Genomic DNA, 9,677 nt, shown 5'->3' with positions numbered 1-9,677 from the left:
AGACGTGTAGGGGCAGCGGTCCGTGTATATCGCGGGAACAATAGGGTCAAGGGAGCGGGTGTACCTGTGCAGTGGGAATCGGGGCGGTGTTGATGGAACAGTGACATTGTAAAGCAACGCATTGATCAAATCTCGTGGTGAATTATCTTAGTGAAGTTAGATAAGATAGCTAAGAAAGATCGATTCCTTAAGGCAGCATCAGTCGCACCAGCGGGGACCACGTGGAGACCTGAAGACCAACACAGTGTAGAGGTGACCCACGTGTTACAACAATAGTACAGTAATTCACCTGGAACTGTCGTCGTAGGGAGAGGAAGGGCTGGTAGGGTAGGTGGAGCAAGTCTAGGCTCCTCAGGAAGGGTAGGACAGAGGGAATCAATGCCTCTTAGGGGTCCTATGGGCACATATCCTAAGTGCCAGTGGTGCCGGGCAGGCGTCGTCCGCGTTGGGTCACATGCAGTTCAAATCTGGCCCACTCGGCCTGCGCGGGCTGCCGCGCGGGTAGGCCGTGCGCCGTCGTCGTCCACCAATCAGGGCACAGTCCTGCCTATACTGTAAAATGTCTCCTTGGCGGGCACTTTGAATGTGGTTCCCTCTACACTCCTCCCGTCCCTATAGAACAATGGGTATGTTGGAGGGAAAACGTTTCACTATATACAACATGTCTTTTTTGTAAAAAAGTCTGGTTTCATGAATGGGTCCTATTACAATTATTACCCGTATTATCTTTGCACTGTACACGAACATTACGATTATTACCCGTATTATCTTTGCACTATACACGAACTGTTTCAACATTGCATACACTACACTATTCCCTTTCCTTTTTTCTTTTTTTTTTTCTTTTCAGCTTCACTCTTAGGAATTTACTCTGTCCTAACAATATTCCTCGCACCGAAGCGCTGCTCCTTGAATGTGAGTCCTGTGACAGAGCAACTCTCTTCCCACATCTCACCCCCAGGATCCCAAGGGAAAGCAATTGGATCTATGCCTTCCAAGAACTGACCAAATGCTAGTTCATTCTTTATTTTCTTCTGAGCCCTCCTTTCCACATTGTGTCTTAACGGGCCCCACTTCCTGTGAGAATTTTGCTTTGCTTCCTGATCCAGACCTGTTTGTTCAGTAGTGGCATGGTCCCGAATTGCCACTTTTGTCCTGCATTGGATTCCTGAAGGAGCCTCACTTGACGAGTTCTCACTTAGCATAACCAAACTCTGCTGGTTGTATGTGTCTGATGTGCTAATGTCCATGTCCCCCCTGTCAGTGTGAGCCGAGATGTCTTCCACACCTCTAGACAATATCTGGTCAGCATCTTGCTCCGATGCCCCTCCTTGGCCTGTTATGCACTGGGTCGGATTTAGACCGAATGAGCCGACCCGGCAGCGTTTAAAGACGAATTCTGGTCCTTGAATGAAACATGTGGCCTGTTGCCCGAGGTGTCCCCGTGCTGGCGGACTGCTTCCTCATCCCTTTCGGATTCCTCACAGTCCCGAGCAAAATGACCCTCTTTTCCACACCTGTAGCACTGAACAGGTCGCCTAGGGGATGGGCTACGGCGATGCTGTGGTGACATAAGAGCAACTGTAAGGTGCCTCAAACTCTCACACACCTGGTCCAATCTCCCGTTGGTCTCTGAGATACCTGCTACCAAGGTGTCCAACTTCGCCTCCACGCCCCTGGAAGATAAAGGATGCGAGCCCGCACTCGATGGTCGGCAAGTGTTGATTCCAAAACCTGAAGAGCTGGTAGCCGGTGACGTGCCTGGGGAGCTGGGAAGGGCGAGTGTCGAGCGCCGAGAAGCGTCATTACTCCTGGGTGGCCGCTCATACTGGGAGTACCTTCCCACTGCATTCACTCGCACTGCTGGTCCTTGGGGCACTCGGTGATGGGAGTCGTATCCTTTGGAACCTGAGGAACCGTGGATCGCTATGGCATTGTGCTGGAAGGTTTGGGCCCGATCGATAGCCTCCTCCATGGAGGAGTTCCTCGCATTGGAAATGTATCCTGCCAGACTCTTATCCTGTAATCCCTGGCCGAATCTCATTACTGCGATTTGTTCCACTTCCCATCGTGGCACATGTTTGTAGGCCCGATGAGCCAAGTGGTGGGCCCTATCTGCCCAATCAGCAATATCTTCTTCTGGTTCCTGCTGGGCCTGGTTAAACTTCATCATGGCTACATCCAGAACTTCCCTATCGCCAAATCGCTTGATCATCTTATGCATCATGCGAATATAATCGATCGACGGTTCTCTGTCCAGTAAGCGATTGTAAAAATCACTTGCCTTACCCTTGAGGCACCATCCTAACTGTGTCAATGACGTAGACCCGCTCCAGTCCTTTTCCGAGGCATAAGACGTGAAGCGGCGGTAGAAGGTGGCCCAATCTGACTTCCCGTCATAGTCCAACGCCCGAGGTGGTGTGCGGAAGGTCTCTTTCTGTTGGCGATAACCTGTCCGCCTGCTGCGGGATAGAGAGGCATCCGAATCGGAAGTCAGAGAGCTGTGTGACGAGTGTCGAGCTGTCCGTCTCCTTGATCGAGCCGATCGATGGTGGGAGGGGCTCCCCTGCCGAGTACCTTGCTGGCCACTAGCCCTGGAGTAAGCTGGTGACTGAGGTCGACGTCCACGTTGGCTGCTGCTGGCGGCACCCCTAGAGGAGTGGCGGGTTCCCGTTTCGCTGGACGAGGACGATGAACGACTTCCTGCCCCCTGACCTAAGGGCCCAGAGCCCTGTTGGGACGGGTCCACCTCAAACGATATAGCAGCCATCAACTCGGGTTTGGTCCGAAGGCGGTTGATATCATAAATGTTGTCCTCCGTGATCACGTGGCGATGCCGAAACTTGATAATGCGAGCGGCCAATTTATCTCCTACACCCGGTAGCAGCTGCAGCTCAGCAGCCGAAGCAGAGTTTATCTTGATTAGAGCCATTGTGCTGGTGTTGAAAGTTAAAGCTCCAATATATCGTGCCACACCTGGTAATAAGCCTTAGATCTGGGGCCAGGCACCTCACATGTATACAAAAAAAAAAAAAAAAAAAACACAGACACCAATGGCCACACTTAAGGTTCCAATGTTCAGAGATAGGGATAAATGTTCCACCAGGAAAAATAAGCACTGCACAGTCAATAATGTAAATGATGGGGCCAGGTGGGGTTCAAGCAACATAAAACACTGCACACTTAATTGGTACCTAAATCCCTTGAGGCTTAGACAAAAACTGGGCACTTACTGCACTTGCAAAACTGGAAAATCTGACATGGCAGGCACTTTGAGGAACTTTAACAAGCAATGTGCCTGATTTTCATAAGCACTGGGCTGAGGGTTCTCAAAAACACTTTTTTCAGGTGAACGTGTGGAACTGTGTGCAGGGCGGATCACCATCCACCTTAAATCTGGTATGAACACAAACTCACTGGCTCACTTAATGTATCTCTTCCCCTTGAGCCGTTACTTCTGTAGAAAGCCTAGAACAGGTTACGTCTAGTTAACAGTAGAAATGAGAAAATAACAGACCTGTAGCAAGCACCCTGCAGAACTGGGACCAGCGTCGCTGTAGTAAACACGCTGGAGACGGATGCGCTCGGGAACGACAGCCTGAAATCCTCCGCGAGCGGATTCGTAAACAATACAGGTCGGGTATGCTCATGAACGGTGGCCCGTATTCCGTGTGAATGGTGGTACTCGTCTCCCCTTCTTCAAAGAACTTGGGGGCCGCGGGAATCGGTGCTTGGGGGACAAGACAATAAAATGCAACAAATCTGGAGAAATAATCCGTATAAAACACTGATAACTGGAACTTATGGAGAATCTTGGGGGATTGCACGAGATGTGGAATAAAACATATGCACAAAAAAACAGGGGTTGAAATATCTTGGGCACCGCTATTGAACAACAAACCGAAGAACATCTATGGTGCAACCAAAGCCAGTAATTCGAGACTGGAACCGTTGAACACTATCTAAGACGTCTTGACTGAAGTCGGCAGAACGATGATGCAGATATCTTGGCGAGGTCCTCTTGATCACCGCGTGGGAACGTTTACTCGCTGCGCCAATGTAGAGGTGACCCACGTGTTACAACAATAGTACAGTAATTCACCTGGAACTGTCGTCGTAGGGAGAGGAAGGGCTGGTAGGGTAGGTGGAGCAAGTCTAGGCTCCTCAGGAAGGGTAGGACAGAGGGAATCAATGCCTCTTAGGGGTCCTATGGGCACATATCCTAAGTGCCAGTGGTGCCGGGCAGGCGTCGTCCGCGTTGGGTCACATGCAGTTCAAATCTGGCCCACTCGGCCTGCGCGGGCTGCCGCGCGGGTAGGCCGTGCGCCGTCGTCGTCCACCAATCAGGGCACAGTCCTGCCTATACTGTAAAATGTCTCCTTGGCGGGCACTTTGAATGTGGTTCCCTCTACAACAGGATTATCGGCGACCTCGCCATAAGGACAGCAATATAGTTATTCACCTAGTCTGTGCTGATCGGGACGGCTTGGCTGCCGAGTTTCTGCTTCTCAATCAACTAGCTGATGTACAGAGCGTGTTAGAATATAAATTTCATCAATATTTAGATATATCTAGTGGCTTAGTCGGGGTAGGAAAGTTTTTAGCACCTCTGTGGCAAAGGTCACACAGGCAAAGGGTCCCACACACATACTCCATCCCCTCTCTTACCCCCCCCCCCCCATCGCACTCTCTCAAAACATCCTCGAGGCCCCTCCCACTCCCCCTACAACTGTCCACAAATAAACACACACACATGCACGCACGCACACCCACACACATGCACACATTACCCCCCCCCCTTTCACACTTACTCTGTAGAATACCAGATATTTCTCCCTTCTCCACCCAAAACCCTCCCACACAGTGGGATCCCCCCCCCTCCACCTCCACCTCCTCACTCCCTCCCACCATCTGACCATCTGACCTGAAGTGACCATCTCCGCCCCCCTCCCACCCCCAGTTTCCCACTTATCTCCCCCCCCCCTTGCAAACACACACACACGCAAGCACACACACACACACAACAAACACACACACACACACACACACACGCAAGCACACACACACACACAACACACATATAAACACAAACACATGCACGAGGAAAAGCCAGGACTTTTTCCCTCAGTCAGGGACAATGATGGAGGGACATTATATCACCACACAGGGACAGGGAAGAATGGCGGCTACTACCCTTGAAGGGCTCAACCAGACATTAGGGGGGCTCGGCAGAGACCTGCAGGCAATACAATCATTAATACAGAGCCAAAGGAGTGAGTTGGAGGAAGTCAGAGAGGAGATAAAGAGACTCAGGGAAAATCAGAATTCAAACCAGTACGGGGTATGTAACCTCCTGGAAACAGAGGACGAAGCTGATGGAAGGCTCCTTCTAGGGGGACTTTTTTTACAGAAATACTGCAGAACAGCCCAAGTGCCAAGTCCGCTTTAGAGGCAGCAGCTATGAAAGCAGCTGCCTCACAGAAAGCTGCAAAATGCACTGAACAAATGCTGGGAAGGAAAAGAACAGTTATAGTTGTAGGAGTACAGGTTATCTTGGTTATCTTGAGGTTATCTTGAGATGATTTCGGGGCTTTTAGTGTCCCCGCGGCCCGGTCCTCGACCAGGCCTCCACCCCCAGGAAGTAGCCCGTGACAGCTGACTAACACCCAGGTACCTATTTTACTGCTAGGTAACAGGGGCATAGGGTGAAAGAAACTCTGCTTATTGTTTCTCACCGGCGCCTGGGATCGAACCCGGGACCACAGGATCACAAGTCCAGTGTGCTGTCCGCTCGGCCGACCGGCTCCCCTCCAGACCGGTTCCTCCCCAGGAACCAGAGGGATCCAAGCGGGAGGAGTGGAGAAGGAGGGACCGAGCAACTGTGACAGAGATCTTGGAGGGACTGGATATGGAGGAGGTAGATGGAAACATAGAGAAGGTTTTCAGGCTGAGCATCTACAAGAAGGAAAGGAAACGACTGATAAAGATAGTGCTCACGAACGAGGCAACAAAGGAGAAAATCCTATCCAGGAAGAGCAGACTTGTGAGGTTAGGAGGATACGAGGACGTCTTTCTGCAAAGGGACATGACGAGGGAGGAGAGAAGGAAGGCTACAGAAACAAGGAGGAGACGCAGAGAAAGGGGTGGGGATATGGGAGCCACAGGACTCAGCTCAGTATCTCCAGGAACCTCAGAGGGGAGTGGGAATCCCCCCACCAGCAGACCAGCATCCCCAGGGAGGATTGTAACAGAAGCCTCCCACCAACCAACCCCTCAGCCATCCCCCACCAATCACCTGCACCTCCCCTGACAGTAAAGTCCCTCTTCAGACCATGTCCCCCATGTTCCCTGACCCCCAGACCCCTATGTCCCCTCCCATGTCCTTTTTCTTCCCCAACCCCTACCCCAGGTCCTCCCTGTTCATGCACCCCATGTCCTCCCTTGTTTCACCAGCCCAAGCTCTCCTCCCTAACCCACCCCTCTCCCTCCCGGCCCCCCTCCCCAGGCCCCCCTTTACCCCACCCCTGACCTCCCTGTCAACCCACCCCAGTCTCCCCTGTATACCACCCAACCCGTGACCTCCCACTACATGCCCCTCCAGCTCCCCCATCCCATGCCCCAATTAACCCCCAACCCCAGACCCCCTCTGCTGCACCACGTCTGACCCCCCTAGCCCCCCTGTTCCAGATCCTCCCAGGCCCCTCACACCCCAGATACCCCAGGTCCTCCTTCCTAGGCCCTCCCTCCCCCAGACATCCCTTGCCCACAATTCCAGTGGAATCAACAGGAACTGAGAATGGACAGATGAGAGTCAGCTTCAAGGTCATTTACTTGAACATAGATTGGATTATAAACAAGGCTAATGAACTAAGGGAAAGAACACAAGAAGTAAAAACAGATGTAATTGCACTCACAAACAAAACTCTCAGGAATCATAATGAATGCAGTGTTTCCCCAGGAGTACACTGTAATGAGGAAAGAGAGGGAAGGAAGAGGAGGCGGCGGAGTGGGTCTACTGACGAGAAAAGAATGGAATTTTGAAGAGATGGTTATTCCGAGCTGCGAAGGGTTCAGAGACTTCATAACAGGCACCATAACGATGGGAGGACCAAGAGTAGTAGTAGCAGTGATATATAACCCTCCACCAAATGAAAGAAGACCCAGGCAAGAGTATGACAGAAACAACATGGCAGTTAACACTATCATTGAGAGAGCAGCCGCTGCTGCCTGTAGAAATCGATCCCATCTGCTCATAATGGGGGACTCGTCTGCACACACACTCAAGAATACACCAACATGGCTGGGAACCCAGCAAAACTCGACTGTCTTAAATCTACTGGAGATAAGAAATAACCAAAATTTAATTTCGATGACCACAGGATGGACAGGATTAAACTACTCCAGAGCCGTGAGAGCACTACGATAGTCAACTACAACAACAAAGGAAGAATTACGGCGCAAAAAGCAGTTGATGAAGAGCATAGAGAAGAGCATAATGTTCAGCCGTGAAGATGCTAGTCTCTGGAGGCAGGCGACACATAGGTGTGTCAGGAAACACAACAGAGTAGCCTACACCGTCAGCAGACTCCACCTCCGTCTTCACCCATCGGTGAAGACGGAGGTAGAGCGGGAGTGTGAAGAAAAGTGAGCAAGGAAAAAGGATTTCAGAACTGTAGGAGGGGTAAAAGCCTTAGTGATGCAGGTCAAGGTTGTACAAAGCTTAGTAAGAGGGACCTTCTATGAGAGCAATGACGAAATGACTCGAGGAGAAACATTGGCAACACGAACCAAGAGAGAACCTTGCAATCAAGACATGCGTACAGAAAGGGGCAAGTGGTGAAAGGGAACAGGGCACACAAGAGGGGTAACGGTAAAAGTACGACACAAGCGAGTGAGAGTGTTGAAGGGACCGCGCAAAGTAGCGAAGACAGTAGCGATCACTGCGATCCTGTAGAGACAGCATGCCAGTCTCAACATACGAGCTCTGGGTAAGGGATGAACGAAAGGAACCAGAGCCAAGACGGAGTCCGGTATCGTGAAGAGCATCAACACAACATTGGGTGGAGGGAGAGGCAGACGAGTAAGCAGGGCAGCCATAATCGTGTTTAGACAGCACAAGAGAGGAATGGAAAGAGAGAAATGTGCGCCTATCAGCTCCCCAGAAAGTATGGGACAAGATCTCATAAAGGTAAGGGCCATGGAGAATTCAACTCAAAGGTAGTGGATATGGGGTGACCAGTACAAGCGAGTGTCAAAGATTAACCCCAGAACTTTAGCAGAATCCTTATACAAAAGAGGATTACCATAAAGCGACAGAAGGAGTCGAAGGACGACCTGCTTCTTAGTAAAGGTCATAGCACAAGTCGGAGAGAACTTGAAGCCATGATTGGTAGCCAGGACGACACGTCATCAATCGCAAGTTGAGGAAAGGCGAGTCATCACCTTGACAGCCGGGCGAACGGACAGAGTCCCAAGCGGGAGGAGGCAATGGAGAGGAGCGGGCAAGGGAATCAGGGGCAGGAGGGACAGAAACAGGTGAGGATACTGGAGCAAGGGAGGATGAAGGGCCATCCTCTCATCCTTCTAAGAGAGGATGAAGGACCAAGGAAACCTCCGTACGAGAGACAGGAGACCCTGACACTGAAAAGAGAGGGGAGGCAGAGATAATGTCGGAGTCAGAAGGTGAGGAATACATCGAAGCCTTCTTACCCGCTGGGGAGGAAGAAGGAGAGGAGCCAGGCTTACGCTTCTGACGTAGAGAGACAGGTGTACCGTCAGCAATAAACTGGGCGACCACCTCGACAGTTTCAACAGAAGGGGAACAGGAACGGGCAACATGACGAACGCTGGGAGAAGGATGGACAACGGCCTGAACAAACAGGCAGCGAAGAGGACCAAGAGATAGAAGGGAGGGCTCAAAAGGAGAGGGGGTGAGAAGGGAAGGAAGGCACAGGAAATGAGGAAGACCGGGAAGGAAGAAAGGATACACCAGGAGAACCCTCTGGCCCAGAACACAAAGGAGCAGATGAGGTGGTGGAGGAGGTGTCGGGGGTCCAAGGCCTCGAAACGGTTGTGAACTGAGAAAGCGGGAGAGGGCGAGGAGAAGGGGCACACAACACACGAGCGTGAGACATGCCAGAGAAAGAGGGGAAGACGGCGAGCCTGGCGCCCAGCCTCCGGAAAATAAAAATGATCACGATGCTTCATATTGAGGATGACTTCCTCAATTTTGTAGCGCACACATGCGCAGAAGGCAGGGTGGGCGCCACCGCAAATGATGCAGAGTCCGGGAAGAAGAGCACACCGTCTTAGAATGACCCGAGGTTCCATACAAGGGGCAGACACACCTCACTTGTGCCCCAGAAGGGACCATGCCCAAATCTCCAGCACCTGCCACAGAGGTGAGGAGGGGGAATGTACTCCTGAACCGAGCATCTGGCACCAGCAAGAATGACACAAGAGGGAAGGGACCTATTATCAAACGTGACCTTCCCAACGGGAAGAGGCTGATGGCGATTACCAGAGGGGGTCGAGTGAAAGTATCCACCTGGAGGATTGAATGACTTCGGGCCTCAACGATATATTTAATATCTTCGTGGCAGTCTTAAAGTTCCCTGTCATCAGTCGAGACATGGTGCAGAAGAACTGTGCCAATACAGGCATTCAACCGGGCATTT

This window comes from Procambarus clarkii, chromosome 75 (assembly GCF_040958095.1).
Source record: "Procambarus clarkii isolate CNS0578487 chromosome 75, FALCON_Pclarkii_2.0, whole genome shotgun sequence".
In the NCBI taxonomy this organism is placed as follows: Eukaryota; Metazoa; Arthropoda; class Malacostraca; order Decapoda; family Cambaridae; genus Procambarus; species Procambarus clarkii.
This window is presented reverse-complemented; position numbering follows the sequence as displayed.